This window comes from Zonotrichia albicollis, chromosome 11 (genome assembly GCF_047830755.1).
Source record: "Zonotrichia albicollis isolate bZonAlb1 chromosome 11, bZonAlb1.hap1, whole genome shotgun sequence".
Lineage (NCBI taxonomy): Eukaryota > Metazoa > Chordata > Aves > Passeriformes > Passerellidae > Zonotrichia > Zonotrichia albicollis.
In genome coordinates this window covers 20,126,061-20,150,398 of record NC_133829.1, presented here as the reverse complement: position 1 = coordinate 20,150,398, position 24,338 = coordinate 20,126,061, and the positions used below count along the sequence as shown (strand labels likewise).

General features: G+C 39.9%; 1 protein-coding gene across 9 annotated transcripts in view; it reads right to left on the bottom strand.

Moving 5' to 3' along the window:
* The window catches only part of OTUD7A (OTU deubiquitinase 7A), a 104,844-nt gene extending 81,234 nt beyond the window's left edge, over positions 1-23,610 (bottom strand). For 6 of the 9 annotated variants that reach the window (XM_074549744.1, XM_074549738.1, XM_074549743.1 and 3 more), the window contains exon 1: positions 23,278-23,487. The gene's annotated coding sequence lies outside the window, so the exon portion shown is untranslated. The other 3 variants (XM_074549739.1, XM_074549740.1, XM_026795457.2) reach the window with 3 other exon arrangements.
* Positions 23,611-24,338: the final 728 nt, after the last annotated feature.

Sequence of the window (24,338 nt, the reverse complement as noted above, 5' to 3'; positions counted from 1 at the left end):
CCTTTCACTGCATTTTTCTCAAAATTGAGCAGATTCTGTCATTTACTAGAGATATAAAGATATAACTTTTTAAGGAAAATTATTAATAAAAGGTTAATCAGAATTTTGTAATGAACAAATGGGAAAAAAATTAAACAAGACATTTTTAAAACTAGAGTTTTGACCAATTAAATTTGTTCCAAATATATCATTTTAAAAATTGACATTTTATCCTCATAAATTTAAGAATGGAATTGAAGTCAAAGTAGTAATTTAGAGGACAGTAGTGTAATTCAGGGGCTCTGACTGCCTAGCTCTTGTGTAAGGCAAGCCAAAGAAATTAATTGTGTCATCTTTGTATGAAGGCAGTGACTTCCATTGGAATGGAGCTAAATCCAGTTGGTCAGTCACTAGAGGTGTCCCCCAGGGCTCAGTTTTGGGGACAGTCCAGCTGCAGGTGACACCAGCTTGCGCGGGAGTGTCACAAGAAGGACAATGAGGTGCTGGAGCGAGTCAGCCTCTTCTCTTAATTAGAACCAACAGGGTAAGGGGAAATGGCTTCAGGTTGTGCCAGTGGAGGTTCAGATTGGACATGAGGAAGAATTGCTTCACTGAAAGAGTGGCTAAGCACTGGGAGAGGCTCCCTGGAGGAGTGCTGGAGTCACCATCCCTGCAAGAGCTCAGGAGATGAGTAGATGCGGCACTTCACAGGACAATTAGTGAGCGTGGTGGTGTCTGGTCAAAGGCTGGACTCGATTAACTTGGAGGTCTTCTCCAACATTACTACTTCTATGATTCTATTCATTTAATCTACAAGACTGATTTTAGAAAGACAACCAGCACTGATTGAAAGACTTCAGCTGGTGGAAAAGCCCTCAGATTCCAGATGGTTAATTAAACTTGCCACTGAAAATTTGGTCATCTGCTTCCATTCTGCTTTATTTAGCCCCGTTTTCTAAGTCATAGAGCTCATTATACCATGTCTATGCTTAAAAAGATATTCCTACTATCATTTGTCTTCTTCTCTGTTCTCGTAATTTTAGGCTACAACTAAATCTCCTCTTACCCCGCCAAAGTAAATAGTTAATTTTTATTTTTGCAAAGCTTGTGTTGTAAGAAGATCTTGTAGAAATTTCACCTCTCATCTCACATACAGGCAGATCAGTACTCCTACAGTACTAGAAACTCACCTTCAAAAAAATAAATGAGTTGAGATTTACCCTTAGGCTTTAAAAAGACACTTTTACAGCTCAATAAAGCCTCATGTTGGTGCTGCAAGCACCCAGCAGGATTCTACGTGACAGGGCACAGCACTTGGGCTGTCAGGACAGGGACCCTGGGAGTCACACCTGCCAGTCACTGCCACTCCTTTTCCATTCCCAAGTGTCCACTGGCAGTTTGCACCCTGACAGCTGGGGACACCATTAAATGCAGTCACACATTCACCTTGCCTGTTTTAGCCTGTGGACTGTCAGGCATGGCAATAGATTTTTAGCTTAAGACATTTTCTTTGTCTGGAAGTAGTTAGAGCATCTCATAAGAAGAGAAATTTCCTTTTAATTCATAAAGGGCTGACTAGAAAACATCCTAGTTATAAATAGAGAGCTCTCTCAACTGCAGTGCTGCCCCCTCACACTTGCGTGGGTGGGCTATGAGCCTTCACAGATCTCTGACCTCACAGAAACCTTTATAAAAAACCCTCAACAAGTTTGTGAAAGGCCTTCCTATTTAAACCAGTACCAGGCAAAACTTTCAAAGAGTATCTGCAAAACAGAAAAAAACACATCTATTGATATGGAAGAGGAACTGATCATCAAAGCCAGTTAATCTTTAAAAAACATTGCTCTGTTTTGAAAAACCTTCTGTGGTGACTCTTTTCAGATATGTTGGAAATGCTCAAGTTACAACCTTGAAATTGAGACCTAATAAACGACTTTATTACAAGGTTGCATTGTAATAAGTAAACATAAGACACTGATTCTAGATAAATCATCTTTTATCACTTCCTAACTTCTTAGTCATTGGTTTTTCCAAGCATAGTCATCTGCTAAGGTAGCACTTGCAATATGGATTTTTGTATTGTTTGCTTATTGTACAAATAAATAAACTGCAGACTTTCAGAACAGTTTTTATTGTGCTGTGTGGACATCAGGCAATGCAGTTTTCAGTCAAACTGCTGGAAATATAAGGTGAATTTTCATTATCACATAAGTTCTGAAAATATGCAATATCTTTGCATTATTGAAATAAAACCCAACAAAACTTCTTGAAAAATCTGTATCTCAAAAAGGATTCTACCAAGCCCCTAGAAATTTTGTCTTATGAAGAATTCTATATGTATAGGAACTATTATTGATAGAAGCAGGTAGGCAAACATTGAGGTACAATTTTGGTTTTAAGTCCAAAAAGGAATCTTATGTTCACTGGCATCTAGCAAGCAGTGAAATGGACTCTGAAGTCAAAATGGCAACAAAACCCCCTGCTATGTTCTATTTGTTGGCAGAGCTGTCCCTCAGCAGACACACATCTTCCCATCTCACAAAATCAGCCTACATATTTTGTCTACCATCCACTGCAAAAAAAGGAAGAGAAATGCTGATTCCTTTTACAAAAATCTATTTATTTCCTGGCCACTCCCCTGAAGAACTGGAGGACTCATTAGATGAGATACTTGAAAGTCAGAAGCAAAGCTCTTTGCACACCTGCACAAGTTCTGCCGTACTGATTCTGCAAAGAAAGGCTTTGGCACCCAGAGGAGGTGAGTGAAACCCCATGCTCTGCAAGTTGCTTGGCTTTCAAATATTAACAAATGACAAGAACAGGGGGAGGATTTTGCTCACTGATGATGCTGACACTGTATTTACACCCAATAGTGAGTCCCTATCACAGCCAGTCCAACCATTCTTCAAAGCATCAGCCTCCCTGAAAAAAAAAAAAGGTAAAAAAAGCAAAAGAACACCCCAAAACCTCCCAGCACACACAGGTATTGACAAAATGAAAGGCACAGCAGCTTATGTCTCCTTTTGCAGAGGTCTTTTTACTCAATGACTGGTGGGGCAAAATAACTGCAACTTTAAGTGATGCCACAGACACTGTAGAAATGATGAGGTTTTTTGCAAGTAGGCATCCTTCTAGCAAACTGGAAAGTTTAACAGGAGTTTTCCAGTGTCTAAATAACAAAATATTTAGCATACTGTACTGTATCTGGGAGATTCAGCTGCCTCTCTAGCAGTGGACAAGACTGTCTGGAAAAGCTGCGAAGTCAATTGTTCCTAAACCTGCAGGGAAACTTATATTTTAGTGTAAAATTAATGGCACACAGGAGGAATTATTTAAATTATTTTCCTTTAAATTGTAATAGGGCCATGTGACAAATATTCCACAAATAGGAATACACTGATGCAAGGAAAACCAGCTCTGTTGAAATTTGCACCAAATAAAGTCCCTCTGCCCAGCCTGTAGATACTGGATGGCAGGAAAGGGATGAACAAAGAGTCTTCTGGCTACTCACATACTTAACGTGCTCCTTTGCTGAAAACCTTGGAAATACACAGCATTCATTTCTTTAGGCCCTTACCAGAAGTCTTTTTTTCCCCCAGCTTCAGCAAGAAAACGTGTCAAAAGCTGCTAGGACTTCTGATATTCCAAAAATTAACACACTGTGCTACAACTATGCTGTTTGCCCTGTTCCAGTTTTTCCTGTTTTCTCATTTAGAGTGATATTAGCTGCCAAAATATGTTTCAAGCTTGAAGACAAGAAAACACCTTCTAAAATTACAGTAAAATAGAAATAAAGTTGCTGCCTTGGTGAACCAGTAACACGTACAGAATCAGGGAATATATTGCCAGAGGTGAAAATATTACTTGAAGATAAGCTGGCAAACCAAGTTACCAATGTACAGTCACAAAAGCTTGATGGCCTTTGTTCCATCAACCAAATTATTGGGAAAATCCTTCTGAGACCCAGAAAACAAAAGAATGGGAAGGGGAGATTATGTCAAATTATGAAAGTTAACAGAAATATCATTTTTATAGGAAATCCTCCATCCCATTCCTAGAGAGAAAAACTAACAATAAAAACTTCCTGAAACACAACAGTTACTAAATCAAAGCCACTGCGGTAATGTGAGTATTTTATTAGGTAGTAAGTTGCTCAATTCCCTTTCCTACTAAAAGACCCCATTTTAGAGTCCCCAGAGCTCAGAATTATTACTTCTGCATTCCATCCATCATTCACTGACCACAGCCGTGGCTCAGCTTTCGGAGGAGCCAACCCTGAGCAGGCGTTTTCCCCATGGCAGCTCCCAGAGAAAGCCAAGGCTGTGGCAGGAGCAGGAGCACTGCAGGAGCAGCTCCTCTCCCCGCCTCTCTCTTTGGGAGCTGCACTTTGTGGAGTGCTGCATCCCAAGTTATTTGCTGCAGTACCTGAAGAAACAGCTTAGTTCATCAATCAAAAGCACATTCTCAGACACCCACAGCAAAGCCGCCCCCACACACTGTAGGCAAAATGTGTATGTGTACCAAGAAAAAGAAAATAATGATTTCTGACAGATGAGCAAGCTTTTTAGAAAAATAAGTCTGTTATCATTTAATTATTGAATTTGCACATCTTAAACTACCCAGTTGCACAGATTGCTGTAGTACACTAGATAGAAAATTCAGTAAATTCTGTCTCAAACTCCCAGTCTAAGCTGTTGCATTACAAAATGATTCTTGTTTGAATAATAAAATAATTTTAAAATTAACTGGATGACATACCAAACCAGAATTTATTTTCAAAACCTATGGAAGGTTTTGAAACCGACAGAAAAGGGGATGGCGAAGTATTCAGTCATAAACTTATACTTGCTTATTTGAAATATTTGTTTCCCACTGCTACAAATACATTTTACAACTATTTTTGCACAGCATCCTTTCAGAAAGCTACAGTACTAGGGCTTGCATTCTGTAGCTGCTTTGATTTACAGATTTTTCCCTTGGATATCTGTTGAATTCAATTCTCACTTAGCCTTAACTATCACATTTCATTCTCCAATACATGGAATCTCCTATACCAAATCTGATTGCCTTTCAGAAAGGCATCTCATCAAACTCAGCTATTTCTAAGGAAAAACACAACAGAATTAGAAAACCTTTTGTTCTCAGTATTCGAAATTCTTTTGGATTGTATAATCCAGCCTATTGAAAAAGATAAACTATTCAAATTGAGTCTTCATGTATCCACCCAAACCATGGAACATCTATGAAACACACACCAATCTTATCCTAAACAATTTTCTACATAATCTATTTCTTCTGTTATCTAGAACACAACCCAAACTGGATATTACATCTGCATCTAATAGCTGTAGACCATTAATAGCATTTCTGATTAGACAGGAGTACATATTCCTCAGATAAAGCTGTATCCAATCATCCAAGTCAAGCTACTTTGGGCTTTCTAAAATGTAGAAAAGTGAAATATTGCTACCAAAAAAAAATATTCATCAGAACTATAATAAAAGAATTGTGTGAAAGGCAGCATGCTGGAAATTTTAACAATTCTACTGCTTCTCATAATTTGGAAGAAATTAAAATTGTACCAGTGATTTAAGGGAAAAAGCAAGCTTTTACTTCTGATGAACTGTAAGCATATTTTTTACTGTCTTACTTCTCTTAATCTGGGAAATGTGTAGTGACTGAGCTCATCAGCACATGCCTGCAGGCCTCAAGTGATACTCTGGCTATGCTTCCTTACCCTTTCACTCTTCTGACACAAGACTGCTGCTTTCTTCTGGGGCCTTGCTCAGGAGAAGGTTCATGAAAGGCACAGACTTTATCTCTGTATCTTGTGCCTTAATGACTATGCAGAATTATTGTACAGCTGTTGATATGTGTAATTTAAAAAGAAAAAAGACTGTATTAGTAACAAATCTCAGAGAATTGGCACTGCTGAGGTTGTTTATGGCTTTGGAAAGGTGGGGGATGAGACATTTTGCTGACATTTGCACTTGGATAGCATTGAAACATGAAACAAAAATGGTTCATAAAATATATATTAGTTTCTTGACACCACCGGAAAATAACACTACTCTCTTCCCAAATTACACATAAAAATAAAGAACTCTTCATGATGGCTGCTTTCTGCAGAGCTCACATAAACGGCTTCTAGCTGCCACTGTCTGGCCCAAAGCTTAATTCCACTGAGCTGCTGAGAATAAAAGAGTGATTAAAGGAATTCAGTGTCACTTCCAGTACTGGTTTTGCAGTATACTGGGACACTATAATGGATCAGCATCCCTAATGCACTTTGGAACTCCAGCACGTGCCTGCTGTACACCCCAACTCAGAAATCTCTCTGATAAGGACTTTAGGCCACATTTTCTATATAGCTGGAGACCACTGGTTTCATGTAAAGCTGCATTGATCTGATTTTAATACTCCCAGCACAGAATGTGCTGGATCTGACTTCCAAAGCTGAACTGCAGTAACAGCATCCTCAGCAATTGTGCTGAGGATATCAAAGACTATTTTCCCTTCTAAAACACAAACATCTGTCAAGCTCTCCTCTATACAGATGTAGTAACTTTTTTTACTTGAAGATGTATTCTTGACTATGAAATCCTAAAGATTCACTATCTATTATAACTTTTACTTTACAATCCAGGCAATGATGGGAACACATTTGTTAACTCTAAAAAAATCATAATAAGCAACCTTTCTTTGGGTAATCTATTAATTCATTTTATGACAGAACACCTAGCACAGCTATTTGAAGAGCTCCATGGTAAGCTTCACCTAAAGCAGACAGTTGTACATTTCTAATTAAAGTCAAAAAACTCTCTGCATTCCATATCTACTTCAAATTTTGCTTTTAATAAAAGGAACTGCAACATATATACCTTCTGAAGCAAAATGAGTGAAAAAATAATTAAAGCAATTTGAGGAGGTGTCAAGAAAGAAAGAAGTGCTATTAATTTTAGTATTAGGGAGAGGTTCAGAGAGATGACACTAATGTCAGTAGGGACAGGGTGAAGCTCTTGGGTTCCAGTCCAAATCTCTCAAATCCAATGCTCTAAATGAGAGTCCAAACTCTAAATTTAGGTGTCTAAAATTAAAATGGCCTAAGGGGTCAACAGTCTATCTTCCAGTTTATTTAAGAAACCGTATAGTTACTCAGCTGTGTGAAGAAAAAAACCAACCTGAATCACAAAGCTCATGCCCTAAGTTCATGTGCCCAGGTTTAACACAAAATGTGTTTGGTGTGTTCTATGCACTGATTTTCCCTAAAGTTAAAACTTTTGCCACAGCCACAGGGGTCTCTTTGCTCATAGTATTCTGGATATCAAAAACCCCCTTCACATGCCATGGGCAGCAATACAGCTGATTAACACATGTATTAAGCAGCTGTTCCCTTCAGTTTTTACAAATTTGGCAACTGCTTTCTATACACTCCTTCACTCCCCCCTTGCCCCTTAAGTGATTTATCAAGGGAAGAAGTACAATCCAGAATCTCAGTGGTAATCCTCCAAATATTTAGTAAACTACAGTTGACAATGATTGGAAGTTATAGAATTGCACTGCCAGAAGATGCAATGACAGGTTAATAGGAGTTGAGAAGCTCAACTCCTGATTTTAAAGGGTCATATATAAAATTTTTTTACTTTCTTTTTTTTTTGCATCTTTGAGAAGTTTTTAGGACAACCACAAAATATGTACACTTTTGAGTGGACTATTACATCTCCTGGTGACAGCATCTGACTCTAACTCAGACAGAGGAGAGATGCACTGTAAATATTCCAAGTCTGCACTTCAGCACCTGATGTATCCATCAAGATGGTGATTATCATAACATCATTTTGCAAATGCTCTTCATGGTGCAGGAAATGTTCTAATAACAAGAGATCTTAGTCGATGAGCCCATAACCACAGAGCCCCTCAGCAGGAACCCAACTGCCCTTTCAGTGCCAGGTTTGCAGCAACAAACCTCACACACCTTGTACATAACATTCACTGCCCTGTATTAACAGAGACTGTGACAGTTCAATCATGTCTTGCACCTGTGAGGTTATTTTCATCCCAGGTCGTGTAAGAATGAAGTAATAAGGTGGCATTGCAAATCCTTGCTGTTAATGATCTTTATATTAAACCACATATGAGAGAGAAGAAAAAAACCACCAAACCAAACCAAAAATACCCACCCCCCAGTACAAGATTAGAACAAACCCAAATTCAAAGAAAACCCATACTGAAGAGCATTAAAAAAATCCTGCATCATTCACTCCCTAATAATCTCACTGGCTCCCAAATCAGCTCCTTGGGATGCCAGCGTGGCCAGAGCTCCAGTACACACCTCAGCATTCCCTGCTGCAAGCCTAGGACACACAGGTGAAGGAGAAGGGAAGGGCCTGTGGAAAAACCTTGCACTGCCCAGCAGGAGCAGAAACCACTGTGTTCTAGATGTTATTGTGTCCTAGATGCACATGCACACAGAAATGCATGCATATACACACATATGTATCGATATTTATTCCACCCTAACAGTCCATAAACCCCTGTGGCAAACATCTTTCTCCACCACAAATACAGGGAAGGCTTACCATCTGGAATGTGTTTTGTCTCTGCATGAAGGTTGATATTTTACATCCCCCAAGTGCTCCTGACCCCTTTTCTCTAATTGATTAAATGAAAAATAAATTCAAAAAGCACCAAGACATCTCCTACAGTTCTGCCACAGAAGTAGAGCAAACTGCCCAAGCAGTACTTTGTAATTTCCTTCTGAGTTAAACCACAGAAGTGCTTTTGATTAGAACTGTGGCAAACACACACTTTGCTACTATTCCTTTGGCTTCAGTCAGCAGCACAGCTCTTGGAGTGGTTGAAACCTTCCCATTAAATTTGACACTCAGCAGCAGAAAGGATGCTAAACCAACAGAAGAAACTATCAGGCTCCATATTGTTTTCTCTTGGGAACATTGGACGTGCCAATAAACCCTCTGATTAAAACAGATCAGCAGAACCAAAAGCTGCAGAAACACTACAAGGAAAGAACATGAGATGAGTATCTGCTCCTTAAAAGGCCTATGGCATGAGAAAATAAGTTTCCTCATCTCTGAAACTGTTCTTCATATTCCAAATGCTTTCTCCCCAACATATCCTGAAGCATAAAAATAACAGCCAGAGAGAGTGCTCTGCTGCTTCTACAGTGCAATTCAAGGAAGTCCATGAACATTTCTTTCTAATTTATAAGCACCTTAGTAACTGAAAAAAAATTTGGGGCAGCCAACAGTGAGATGGACAAGTGATGCTTTTGGACCTTGATTGCCCCCAAACACTCTCTATTTCTGGGGTCAACTGCCTCCAAGCATGAAAGAGCATCCAGCTGGACTCCCAGACTCTGAAAAGTGAGGGGAAATGTGACCCTTCCCCAATCCACAGAGACACACTCACGCTAACGATGTCAGAAGCACCAGAGAAAAAGGCCATCAACACAAGTGAAAATACATAAAGGAATAATCAAAATTTGCAATAAGAACAAAGACATCTTCTAGCTACTGTTAAGTCACCTTAGTTTTTTTTTTATTTTACCTGTATGTTTCTACACTCACAGTCAACAGGGGAGTCTTTTGCACCGTTAAAGGACTGCAACACTACCTGAAATTTATCATGTCAAGTACTGCAGCATGTGAAAGTTCTCACATTAGAGTTCTCACATTTCACACAGAGTAAACCTTGAAATTGTCGTGTGAGGTGCAAAGTGACAGTCACATGCCATCCCTCCTGTTCTAGCACCAATCCACATTTGGATTCCTTTCAAACCAAGTAAACTTAGAAATTTTGTGTGGAAGCATGCTGTAAAGGCAAGATGCTGAGGTTAGTGAAGATCAGAGGCCATGACAAGGTGAATGAAGGTTTTCCTAATGGCAACAAGCATAGCTTTTGGCGTAAGTGCATCAGGGAAAAGAACAGCTCCACTGCAAATGCTAACAGGCAGCAGAGGTGGGGATGTGGGGGGGGTCTGTGGGTGAGTGGAGCTGCATTCTGAACTCTCAGGCAGAAGCCGGTACTTGCTCCCTGCAGTCTGTACGGGCGGCTTGGAACCCTCAGTGACACCTGGGCTAAACACCACGGTCACATTCTGAGTCCTCCAACTAGCACAGAGGCAGAACGTGCAGTGAAAAGACTGCTCACACATGGTATTGCTGCACATTAACTGGAGAAAAACAGGAGCTGAAGTGTTGAAAACAAGGGTTCCCTGAAAGCAGAAGCAGTCTCAGAATGAAGAGGCCAAGGAAAGAAGGCAGCAAACATCATGACTGGCAACAAGGGAAAATCCTAGAGAAGAGAGATTAGTGGAGACAAATGCCAGGGGATGCCCAGGAACCCCGGCCAGTTTTCCAATATTGGTAACTTCGAGGAGAGGCACAGCACAAATCAATGTAACTTTCTGCCCAATCTTCCCAACCTAGCAGTGCTCACCCTGCTGGGAAAGGAAAAGCCACTGAAGGTAGTGAGGGCAGCAGAGCAGCTGAGTGATATCCCAAATGGGACCAATTGATGAAAGCCTAACCCTTGCTGGTTCTACAATAAACCCACTTCATGCTGGTTTCAGCTCTGCCTCACCTTTGACAGCAGCATCAACACTCCATTTCCTCTTAGCTCTCCTCAGCAAGCTGTGGCCTACCTTTGGAATAATACTGCCTGTTTATAGATGTTTAAGCACATTTGAGTCACCATTTACAAAATAAAAACAGTATATACATCTAACAGACATCTATATATACATCTAACTCCCTCAAATCAAAGAATAATTAATGTTATACTGATAGCTGCTGCTACCTCATGGAAAACACAGCCTAACAGATTTAAAAAAAAACTACTAATCTAAAACTGAAGTTCACAATTAATAATAAAATGTTAGGAATCCATTGAAGGATCTCAAAGAATTAATTTTCATTTCAAGATTTCTACTTCATGTATCATGGAAAGAAGCAGGCAGGAGTATAAAAGCTTGAACAAAGAGCATCTTATTCTCCTGGGAGTTCGTTTTATGCTGTAACTGGTGAAAAGCCTCTTTAAAAAGGTTATAAATACCATATTAATTTCATTAGGAAAGCTCCCATGGCATATTAATTTAATTTCTGGCACTGCTAGTGCATCTTTTTAGATGCATAAAATCTTAGAGGTAATTTCATTAACAGTAAAGATCTGAAAAAGGCAACTAAAATATTTTAAATAGATTTGTGACAATTCAGCTAGAAAGCATGCAAGTTTACTCTAATTCTCTTCCAATTAACACCACCCTGACACACAAGAGCTAGCAGGCTCTGCCACTGAAGTTATGTGATCCCCAAGGCCTCTGTATTTGCAAAGACTGCATGCACAGCTCTCAAAAGATTAATGACCTGCTCATTTATTTAAGGCAGATACTCATCTTCAGTGATCACATATGAGCTCTGCAGCTAAGCATGAAATTTAACAGCTGTCTTAGCTTATTCTGCCAAGAAAGAAGATTTTTTTTTTCCCCAAACACTTACTGCCCTGGAGTATTCTGGATACATAAAATACCCAAAGTGCCAACATGTGCAATAGCAGCAGCAGCTTCTCCATCCTGGCCTTGATTCTGTAGCCTGACTTTGCATACAGGACCCTGAACCTACCCATGGGCTCAGCAAAGCCAACAGGAGCTTCTATCATAGGACAGATTTATAAAATGCAAGTAGATAGAAAGCAAGTCCTAGCAAAGAACATTTCACACTCTGAGATCACTTCTACAAATAAAGGATGTTTATTTTGTATGTTTTAAGTCATGATAGTTCTAAAACCCTCATACACTTAACTGCTTAACTGAAAACACGAGCTCAGCTACTACACAAAAATAAATCCTTTGTTTTTCAGTCATTTTAAACCCAAACTCTCACTCAACTTCACTCTTAGTCACAAGAAAGGTGATACAAAAGGGCTTCTTTGAACAACAAAGACACAACCTGTGTGTCCAAGGCTGCTACTTTTTATTGATTCATTATATTAATCTAATGAGTTCAGAGTCTATAAATCAGGAGTGGGAGTATTTTCTGAAAAGGATGCTAGAGTTCAACAAGACCCATAGAACTTTAAGAAGAAATTCCACCCCTGAGTTCTACAGCCAGAGTGATTTCAGGAGATCAGACCATGAAACCTCATCAATGTCCCACCAGCCTCAGCAAACTAAGGAGACACGTCCCAGACATCTCTCCATCAAGATACTAAATCCCCACAGCAGAGGCAAAGTCTCTGAAGAATTTACCCTTTGATACATAGAAACTACATTCTGAAATAAAAAAGATTAACTTTTAAGCCTAGTCCCCTTAAAACTAAGGCAAATTTGGATAGTAAATTTTCCCATTCTTTGGGCATTTCATTTGAAGGACTTTTTTAATAGGTAGTGAAAATGAATTTTATAAACTTTGTTTCCTGACTGATCATCATTCACAAAGCAATATAAGCAATATAAGATTGACAAGCACAGGATTCCCAGGAAAATATGGATTTGGAGCAGTTCTGGAGGATTCCAAAAAGGGAAAAGTTGGAAGGGAATGCTGAAAAAGCTGCCATAGCTTCCCAAAGACTACACCCTTGCAGGTTCAGTTTTAAACAGGCATATCTAAGAGCCAGGAAAACGTTTGTTTTAAGCACAGTACTGAAGAACAGACAGCATACAAGGGTTTGGGACTTAGGTGCAACTCATCAGATACAGAATCAGTGTTTCAAATTAGGGTTTTACAAAGTAGCTATTAGTGAAATAACTTCATCTGAAAGTTTAATCATCAGGACAATAATGAATTTTTTGAAAGTGGACCTAGAAGCTTAAATCCAATTAAAAGAAGTCAAGTCATCTCTTAAGCACCTGTAGTCAGCATTGGAAACTTTTGAAAAAATTTTCTCTGTATGGCTGCTAATGTAAAATAGTTCATTTTAACCTGTCTCTGAAAAAAAAACCCAAATCAGATTAATCTCAGCTATTCACACACAAAACTTGAATGTGCTATTGCAAAACATTAACAAAAGAGCTATCAAGCCACTGGATGTTAGAGCTATAGTCTACTTTTTGCTACATTTGGTCAACTTTATTGAATCCTGAGCCATTTACATACAGAGGAAAATTCCAGAGGAATACACTTTGTGAATGGCTAGTAATTTATTCAAAGGAAATTTGCTTATTTTTAACCAAAATATGTTTCCTGTAAATACTGTGAGATCCTGCTGCTAACTTTTTCTGTAAATACAAGAAACCCTCTTGTCTTATTTAACATGCATTATATGCAGTGACCCAATTTTACACTGCAAGGCTTGGAGAAGAGCTGTTGGATCTACAAATATGTAACACCACTACATTCCAGCCAAGCAAACAGTGGGAACGTGAAAAAGCAACACAGAAGGAGAACTGCATATTATTAGCAGTTCTCTCCATCCAGATATTTTATTAAACAGACCATAAGTTTTGTTTACCTGGCTGCTTAAGAATTTCTAAAAATTAAAATAAAAAAACCTAACCAATCAACTGACAAAAAAAAACCCCACACAACTTCCCTGGAAAATTACTGGAGGATTTGCTTATTTCCTACTTCAAAATAATTTTGCAAGGTTTAAAGATTTCTACAGGTTTTGAGCAAAGATTTTTGCAACTTGACAGTAACTCATGCTTCCAGAGCACATCCCTAAGTCTTCAACTACCTTCTCCACATCCTTTTCTTTCAAAAGTAGTGAAAGCTCCTTATAACTGTGTACATAAAGTTTTATATCTACAGCTACTGCATTTCATTGGCTTTGTAACTTAAGCTAGAAGATCAAACAAAGGTCACATTTTGCATAAACAGCTGTGCAGACAGGGAAGTTCTGCTTTGGCATTTCCACCTTCACAGCACCTGGTGAACCCCTGTCTGCACTGCTCATTATCTCAAATTACAAAACTACAATTAACACCAGGTTAAATTTATCATGGTATAGCAATAAAAACAAAGAAGATAACCACAAGATACCGTAATTAGAGTTTAACTTACTAGACATTTTTGCATCTAGATCTCAGGATTTTACTCTACTGCATTGAATCACTTCTAAAATTAGCTGCTTTTAAGACTGCAAAATACACAGTAGTGGTGAAGTTACAGGTTTCATGAAAATCTATTATTTTTTTCTTCCTCTCTCTAAACATAATGTATTTTCCATAGCCATATCCAAGAAAGATATGGCTTGGAGATAAAATATCGCCAGAAATCACACCTATGTGGCAAACTATTTTATACAGTTACATTTCGCCCCACTTTAAAAGTGAATATACTGACATGGCATCATTTCAAACAGCTCAAAATAGACTTTTTTCATAGATATTAGTCATGAGACATGTTTTAAAATATCTGGGTCTTAATCTGCAGCTCTCTGACAGTAAAAGACAATTTTATGCGTTTGAACAGAGTAATGGTAATAGCAGTGAACTAAACCCACTTGTTGTCCATCCATTCTTTTGGTACTTCAGCTCAAAATGTATTTTACTGCCACAGTGATTCCCTCTAAGGTAACTTTCTGCCAGAGATACTCAGAACTCCACAACTTAAAGGCTATTTTTAAAGGCCTTATTCTACTAGAAGAGAAGGTCCACTTCAGTGGCCTGGAGGGAGTGGATGGATTTTGCATTTTTAAAGCCCCCAATCTCTTTTTCTCCAGTTCCTAAGGACCATGGCAGCTTGACTCTCAAGGAATTTGTTACAGAATCATTTTCTCCTCCACAGATAAGTCTCAGATATAGAAGAAAAATGATGCACAGAAAACATACATACACATGTTACTATAACCTCTGTAAGAAAATAATTGAGGTAATGCCAGTCATAGGACTGTTTCTACCCAAAATATACAGTAAAATTATGTGCTGTCCCAATCTTTACCTCACAAAAATAAAACAACTTCTTATGGAAGTAAACTTAATTATGAAATCCAAAGAAGGATATTTCACATTTTTCATTCTGTAAAGATACATTCAATGACTACCAAAAGGTTTCAGAGATATCTACTCTCATAAGTACATATCTCTCTATACTGGATAGGAAAATATTTAATCTTAAATATGAGAGGCATGTGGAATGAAAACTAACAACTGAATAGCTCTTGAAGGGGCCATTTCTCATGTAAAGTATATTTTAGGACACAAAACTGGAGGAAGGAAAATTATAACAGCTCTGTTTCTCAAATTCTTTATCAAAGAAAGCCAAGAGATTATCATCTAGATGCAAACATGTCATCAACTCCAGACACTTAGACCTGAGCTGCTCAGGCTGAGTGAGTATTCATCTCTGGTGGTAGCAAAAGATAATGATTTGTATTTCCGTGCTTATTGAGGTCTTAGCAGCCTTGTGTGCTCATAATCAAGCACCTGATCTGCATTAGCACTGAGGGGAGCAGCCAGCAATGCTTCAACTGGAAGCACATGCATCAGGTTTTCCAGGGTGAGTGCACCATGCTTATCTGCAGACATGAGAATTTCGTCTTTTTGAAGTCAGAGCGCTACCAAGCCTCACGAGCAGCACACCAGAGCAGTGAGGGGCGCGTGCCAGTGAGGGCCACAGCCTCGCTTTAAAGATTCCCTCATGTGGAATAAGTAATTAATTAATTAAATTAAAGTAAATTTTAAGTAATTAAACCCTACTACAAAATTCTTATTAATTCTCCCAGTCACAAGGATTGAGATTCAGGTGCCAACTACTAGCCACTGTTTGACACATCCTCCTCTGCCAATCACAGAGAATTCCCTTTGAAAGGCAAAGGAACAGAGAACAGTATTTGGGATGGATTAAGGGACGGGTAACAGGTATCTCCTGTTACAAAGATGATGCAGCCCAGTGAGAGACAACATAGTGATTATTGTTACAAAAAACACAGCTCTAGATTTATGATGCTGCTCTTTCTTCTGCATGGGCTTTTATCTGTCAATGTCAGAAGAAATTTTGAACAATGCAGAATTATAAAAACGTAAACTGTGTTGCCCAGGAGACAATACAGATCTCTACATGAGGTTTCTTAAGAGAACCTTCACATAACATTTTTTCACAGCCTCGTTTCCTCCTATTTTTGCCAAGAAAAGACATCCTTTTAATAATCCTAGTTAAATTCTGATTTGGGTATTTACAGCCTGACTATACACTAATAATAACAATAGCTACCTTTGTATTTCCTGCCCAAAACTGTTATACAGCCCTTATCTACTAGGCATGCTGAGGATGGAATGCCAGAGCAGAGATACAAGTGCAACTACACACAGTGAGAGAAATATGAGGGAAAGAGCAAACCAGCAAAGCACTTCTGGGTACCTCAGAAAAGGAGCATTGCTCATATGAGTGCAAGCAACTTTTCCTAGTTTATTTGAAATTCTGTCTTGAAGAATTGAACAGTGAACTGTACCACAACACAAACATCTAAGAAAACTTCAATTATAAACACAGATGTGAGTTCTGTATAGCTGAGATTCATATGCATCCATATAAAGAAGCCTGAAGGCATAAACTGTCTATTACTAAGAAACACTTTGCTTCTATAGTTCTTATCAGCCACTGAGACAGTCCCAGCTAAAAGGCTCAAAAATTCATTCCTTCACACAGGTCTTCTTTCAACACAGAAGTACTACTGCAAAAAGTCCAGTAGTAGAATATCTGACTTTCCTTCACCTGCATCCTGAGGTATCAAAACTGTACACGATAAGAAGCTGTGAGAGCAGCTCATGGGGCCTCAAATCTCTGTGGAAAACTTGGAAATGCCACCCTAAATGACTTCATACTGGTATGCCGTCCCATACCTTTATTTTGAACCTTGCTTTTTGTGATTGTTAGAAAACCTAACATGAAACACCAACATTGATATAAACCATTTCAGCTCTCGTGATTTTTCATTGAAATTCTGAATTTTCAGGTTAACTTCACAATCTCCAGTTTTAATCCCCTCCTTGTAAGTGCATGATACTCAAGGGTAATGAAAAAGGATACTACTTTTCAATGGCAATTTCCTACCAGCCAACAGCTTCAATTTAGCAAAGTACAAATAATGTATCAACCTGGTTTTACTTAACCTTATCCTTCTGGCTTTCTCCATTATATGTTCTTCTGTTAATTTGTTCTGAAGGGAAGCTTGTCTCCAGCTCTTAACTCAGCTGTGCTTGGCAGAACAGATGAACACACCCTACTAAGTGAATTTTTCCCACATGTGAACTTTACAGGTTGTATACTTTGTCATTCTTTCTGCTGAAACTACATAAATCTGCCTTCCCTTTATACTCTGCCTTTCCCTTAAACCAGTTGTACTCTTCCAGAGACAAATATGCAAAGGGCTATTTAGAGGGACATGGAAGTGATTTCATTGCTCCACACTTAATTATTGTTTGTTAAATCAATGCTTTATTTATACTAAAACAATCCTGTCTCATTACCACAATCTTATTTAGTACACCTGTATGTCCTCCTCTTCATCAGAATTGACAATGTAACAGTTCTAAAACTTGAAATAGAAGCTACTGGGGTATTATATATTCTCAGGTAAGAGATGGGCAGATGTTAAGGGATGGTAGATCTGAAACTGTTTCTGACACATCCATCTGCAATGCTTTGGTCTGGGTTCTGTTCTCAGGTAAGTATATTACTCTGATTAGAGTGTTATCATCTCTGTATCTAAGGGTACAGCTTGATAGTCTGCGTTTTCTTCTACTGTCTGCTGCTTAGTACAGAGTAAATCTAAGTAATAACTCAAGTTCACCACCATCAAGCTATTGTCCTTTACATTGATCTCAGCTCTAAGAGGGAAAACTATTTAACACAGGATAAAAGCTCCTTTGCACTACCTCAGAAACTCTGCAGGCAATATAGGTGTTTGCACAGAAATTTAATCAGTGTACAGCTAGACAGATACATCTGGGTTCATCCCCCCATGTCCTTGCTGAGCAATTTCTAACGGGGTGTGAGTACCCCACAGAGTCACTAACTAGTAACAGTGAAATGACTCAGCCCAACCAGAGACAGAGCAATGCAAGCCAGGCATTGTTCCTCGCACTTTGTTTCTTGTTGCAATAGACCTCAAAAGAGATGAGAAAAGCTAAACCAGTAAAGGTATTGGTGTTATATGATGTTACTGGGCATTCTTGTACTCAAGATTTGCATAGTTTGAGTCAGACAAGATCCTTTACAAAGTCAGGCTCCCAAATTAAAGAACTTCCACTGCTGTGCCATGTCTATGCACACACTGGCTATGGGACACAGTCCTTCTTTGCTTGAAAAGTGCTTTTGAAGGAAATTATACTTCTTGTACTATTTAGAAAGTAAATACAATGGAAAAAAGTAAAGTGACTTGACAACAAATATCAGCCCTGTAACAAAGGTGTCCTACCCCAGTGCCCTTGTTCTTGGGGCTAGAAGTCATCTGAGGGATGACTGATTTGTCAGGCACTCATGCATTCAGTGTTTCAGCAGTACCAATGCAACAACCTGAGCCCAGTCTGCTCTGCAATACAAAGGAATTCATTCACTATGTTTTTCAATCAGAAATACAACATCAGCAGAGTTTCATTCCTGTTTAGGTGCTGAAATATAAAAGACAGAAAATAGAGAAGAATTTTTCATTCAGATTTCTAATAGGCACTGATTATTTCACCAGTTTCTATGGCACTATCACCATGGCAGCTAGCCATTTTAATCAAAGGCATTCGCACACATTTCTGATAACATCACACTATTACATCTCCTGGGCACATGCAGCAGTAACCACTTTGTACATTTCCATAGGACAGAGGCCACTAATGTCAGCAGACATCAGGATTAGAAATGTGATATTTCAAGCATCTAATTAAAGAACAAGATCTCAGTGTTCCTTACTCTAATTCTGAAAACAATAGTGGAAATAGAACCATTGTGACCAAAATGAGAATCAAAATTCTTCCACAGCTTGCTCAGTTTCTACAAGGGTTTTGCCCCTTCCTTGATTAACTACTCAGTGCAAATGATTACTCAGCAGATCCTAAGAGAATGTCCAAATGGGAAAAAAAATCACTGTAGAGAACTGAGTATCTGCAAAACACTGACAGATAAAAATAGCTATTTACCCTTGTACAAAACCCCCATACTTTGCTCTGTGTACAGGCTAAATTGAAGCATTGCATACAAGACTGAAATCATGAGCAGAGAACAGCAAAACTCAGGTTTCTGACCAAAGGAATTTTCAATGTAGAACAGGAAGTATTCTAATGTTACTAAATATATCATGAAGAATTTGCAAATATACTCAACCTGAAAAATGCCCGGCAAGTACTGGAAAATACTTGCTAGAAGCAACAGCACTCCTTCATGACATCTATGAAATACTTAAGAAAATAATTTTTCAAACTAACTTGTAGCAAACTCATACTTTTTTCCTGAGATTTCTGGATTTTTTTTTTTTTACTAAAAGTGTATTTCAAAAGGCTGAGATACTCTAAATAAATGAACTTATAAACCCTTTTAATATAAGCTAATAAGCAAGCTGAACAAATTCTCTATTTCAAGCCTAAAGCTTTTCAAAATGTCCATCCAAGAGATATTAAATAAATACAGATAATGTGAATAATGCAAATAATGCCAATACAGATATTGTGTTGATATCTATATTGTGTCAGCTAAAAACCACTAACATAACAACATCCTAAAACAGCCAATACCGACCTCAAATAGAGGAATAAGAAACTTAAAAAAACTGAGAATGAGACTTACAATGCATCACAATTAGCTTTGCCTTTTCAAACTCCTTAAATTCAGAAATAATCATGAAAAGTCATGCTAGGAGAACAATATGAAAACAGAACAGTAAGTCAAGTCTCTCCTATCTCCAGTATCTCCATGCTTGTCAGATTTATAGTTTTTCCTCCCTTGGGTCAGTAGCTGGGGAAGGACAACAAAGAAAGTCTAAAAAATATGACAGTGAAAGTGTTGTACTGTTACATTTACATGAATATACTAATTGATCTGCCCTTAAAATAAAGCAAATCAATTACCATCTAGGATTTTAGAAGAGTTCTGCCATTTTACTCAACTTCTCTGTTTTGTGTCATGCTTTGCCTTAGGAAAACAATAAAAAACAAATACAGGAAAATGCAATATAATATCCACGCAATATTTCTGACACACCTCAGCTGGTAAACTACTTTTTTATAAGTCTATACAGCTGAATTTTCAGACCATCTAAGCAGCCAGGTTTATCTCCCAGTTTTTTCATTAGGGCAACCTGATCTACTTGTTTAGAAGGTCCACATACCATTTAGCTCCATGCTTTAGTCTAAATATCTATGAATGCTTGTATAGTCATGTCAGTGATAAATGAACCAGTATAATACAAAATCTTCAATAACAACAAAGCCTTTTCTGTTTTCAGTCCTCAATTTAATAACAGTTGCACCTGGTATTTTAAGCTTACCATTTGCTTAATTAAAAGTTTATGTTTAATGTTATGTTTAATTTTTGCTTAGTATGAATCCCAAGATATGTTACGAAATTTGAGTCAAAAGGAGCTTCAGATTTCATTATGTTTTTGAAATGCAGAAAATATTAAAGAAGGAGGCTTCATTAAAAACTGCAAGATATGACGTGTAGACTATCTGGACACAAACATTCTGCTAGTTCCCTTGGTCTTTTCCTTCTCTCAGGTCCAACATTCTCTCCTGTATAACTCAATACATAATTACACTTTGCAAGTGTTCTTCTCCTCCCATGAAGACTACAGAGGGTTACTGGGTCCAAAGGCAAGAACAGGCAAAATAACAGTATGTGACAGCACAATGATTTATATATCTTTTTAATTCTTGAGTTTATGTAATATATAATAAATTCAATAAAAACATTCCCCCCCCCAAATAACACAGATATAATGAATTCATAAAAGACTCTAAATCATCTGAAAACGCCACAGGGATGACATTTAAAACATGCAGCTTTAATTTAAATTAGATGGTCTATGTATACTGCTGGTTAAAACATAGATTCCCTAATTTTTAAATAAGTAACACAAACTATGACAACAATTAGCACAATGGTTGCACCAGTAACATCAGGCAGTGTTCACAGCCTGCCTGTGCACAGCTCTGTGAAATGCCTTACCTGGAGTCCCATTCACTGAATGGTCTTTTTGCTGAGTCTGCCAACGTGACAATAAGAGAGATGTGCCAGGGCACTGAAAGATGCAGAGTGAGGCTTAGTAGGGAAGGACTCAGTACTTTTCTACCTGCTCATTACACAGTTCTTTGGAGCCTGTAACATCCAGCCAGCATCACCTCTACGTGAAAACGTATTGATTAAACCAAGACTCAAATCTTCTAGAATCCACTGGCAAAAAACCCAAACCAGCCTTTTCCAAAACCAGATACATTATTATTAAGCAAACAATCAGTTACATTTGCACTATACACACACAAAAATATGACTCTATAATACCTGATCCCTACCCAGTCTAATTCCCTTAACATTGTTATATTATACCTGAATTAAGCTGTCCTGGAGATGACTGAGTTTCTTGTAAAAACTACAGACATGAAAATCTAGTACCACAAAAGAACCAGACTCATAAAGGTGCCATTGCTACCCCACGTCATACCACGACTGCTGCTGTGTGGGCACACACAGCCCACAGAGGTTCTGTACTCCACACCAACGTTACAGCTTTAGCAAAAGCAGCCTTGCAATAAAAGGGTTCCAGAGGCTGGTAGGCACTGATATTCATCTCTATTCCAGATTCAAATGGAAGTCTAGCTTGCCCCTGAGTGAGCAGCACAGTCATATACCAGGGAAAAATCTGGCCTCCATCCATAGAAAGGGACCATTTAGTCAATTCACACCAACAGCAGAAAACAGAGCCAGATCCAGCTCTAACAGCTAACACACTCATATTTTAATAACAGATTGTAAATAATAAAACAACACTTTTCCTATCAACAGCAGTTTCAATTCCAGAAGCTTAATACAATTTGCTTTAAATCTGTGCCATAGCAACCTTTATTAAAGTCAATGTCATCTGTAAGGACTGAGTTAAAATAAAATGTGGGCCAAATTTATCAGACATTAGTTCCCTTTGATACAGAGCTCAGAACACTGACTGTATGTCATCCTAGATATGGTATGAGTTGCATACGTTGCATCCAGCAACATATTTTAAACCAGGCCTCTCCAAAATACTTTCCCTGATCATCTGTTTTGAGTATTTGTCTGAGATGGTGAAGGTCAAATGAAAAGTGTGAAAGGTTTCTTTCGGCTTACATCAAATTTATATCCATATGCTACAAAATGAGCACTATTCAGGCCCAGGGAGAGAAGACTCAAGAGTTTATTAAAATATGACAGTGTTTTAGCTGGTCAATTTAAAGGCACATCCAAGGGACAAGAGAAGAGACCATTCCCTCTGGCTATGGAAGCTGTGTATGCCCACGTAGCCATGAATATCACTGTGCGTGAGAGACACTGACCAGCACTGAGGAACTTACTGTGACAGAACTACAGCAAAAGTAGTCAACAATTTATCCTTTTATTTTCAGAACAGGCTCAGAGGGCACAGTGCATCTTTATGTCAGACAGGTACCAAACGAGTCTCCAGACTTAGAACAGACATATTCCTACAACCTCCAGGGTAAGCGTAGGGGTAGCGAGCTTCTTAAATTTAGATTATGTAAGGTCGTGTGCCTCACTGCATTATGTTTTATATACACGTTATATCTCACTGCACTATATTGCACCCTGTGAACTCCTAATGAGCATTACTCCCGCAAATCCAGGCAGCACTCCCTTTTGTAGCTGTGTCAGAAGGAGAACAAATATCATATGTACATCTAATAGTTATCGAATGAGGTCAATCCTGCCAAATGTCCTGACATGGTCTGAGAAACACAGAAGGACATCCCACCTGCCCGAATCGGCCTCTTGCCCGAGCAGCACCGAACCACCCGGCCAGGGAACGCGCTCCTTGCAGAGGCTGAAGCCGCGAACGCAGGAGCGAAGCGAGTCTGCAATGCAGAAGCGCTTCCCGGAGCTCATCAATGAGCCGGGGGAGACGGGGCGGGGGCAGAGCCGGCAGCCCTGCCCGCATCCCCGGCACGACCCCCGCGGCACGGGGCGGGCGGGGTTCCGAGCGCCGGCCGTGCCCTGACGGGCTGCGGCCGAGGGCGCTGCCCGCTCTGCCCGCCCGCGGCTCCGCGCAGCGACAGCTCGGGCGGCCGGGGCGCCGCGGGCAAGGCAAGGGCACGGCAGCGCCGACGGCACCGGCCCGGCCGCCCGCGGCAGGAGGAGTGGCAGCGCTTACCTGCTCCCGCCGCTCCTCCCGCGAGCCCTCGCTAACCGAGCTCCATCTTCCTCCGGCCGGGAGGGGGAAGGGGGGCAGGGAGCCAACCCAGCGCTGCCGTCCCCCCCCACAGCTGCCGCTTTCCGGCACCGCTGTCCCCCGCCCGCGCTGCCCGGCGCAGCGGCCGCCTCTCGCCCGCCCTGCAGACGGCACCGGTAGACGGAAAGCGAGACCCACCTCCCGCCGCCGCCGCCTCCTTCTCATGAAGTCACCGGCCGCAGGGCCCTCCCTCCCCCGGCTGCCCGCAGCGGCCCGGGGAGCCGCGCTCCGCCCCGCTCCGCCCCGCGGCACAGCACGGCCCTGCCCGCGCCGCCTCCCGCCCTCCCTCCCTCCGTGCTCGGCCTCCCGGACGCTGCTGGCGGCAGAGCCCGGCCCGGAGCGGCCCCAGCCCCCGGCACCATCCCATGGATGTCCCGCGGCACGGGGAGATGGGAAGCGTTGCTTCCTTTCCGTGCCCATGCTCGTTCTGGAAATCGCCATGCCCGGTTTGGCCCACTGCAGAGTGGGGTACGCTACAGTAAATTACTGCTGCAGATGTGCCTGCTACCTCGACATGAAAGTCTAATTCAGGTTACAGTAACTTCTCAGCTAACCTGGTTCCAGCTATTCCAGTGTGCACACAGGTGTGTTCTGTCTCACTAGGTTAAATCTACCTCCTCAACGCCAAAGCAGGCTTTTGCTGTTACTCTTCCAGTAACATTAGAGTTGAAAAGGAAATGGATTAGGGAATACACCTCTAGAACTAAGCACTCCATTTTTTCACTTACTATGACAAAACCAGAAACATTCAAGACTAAGAACAAGGCAAAATATGGAAAAAGGAAAAGAAGGAAAAAAAATGACAGGTGTACCTGTCCCTTGTCTAGAAACACAAAGAATTCTCACCTAAAATCAGCCTACTACAGATGATGTGCAATCAGTGACATACACAGCAACCCCGAATCAGTAAGAAACACCAGCTGTAAACAATGTAATACATTTTGAACCAACACACCCAAAGAAGTACATTTGGTGACACATGA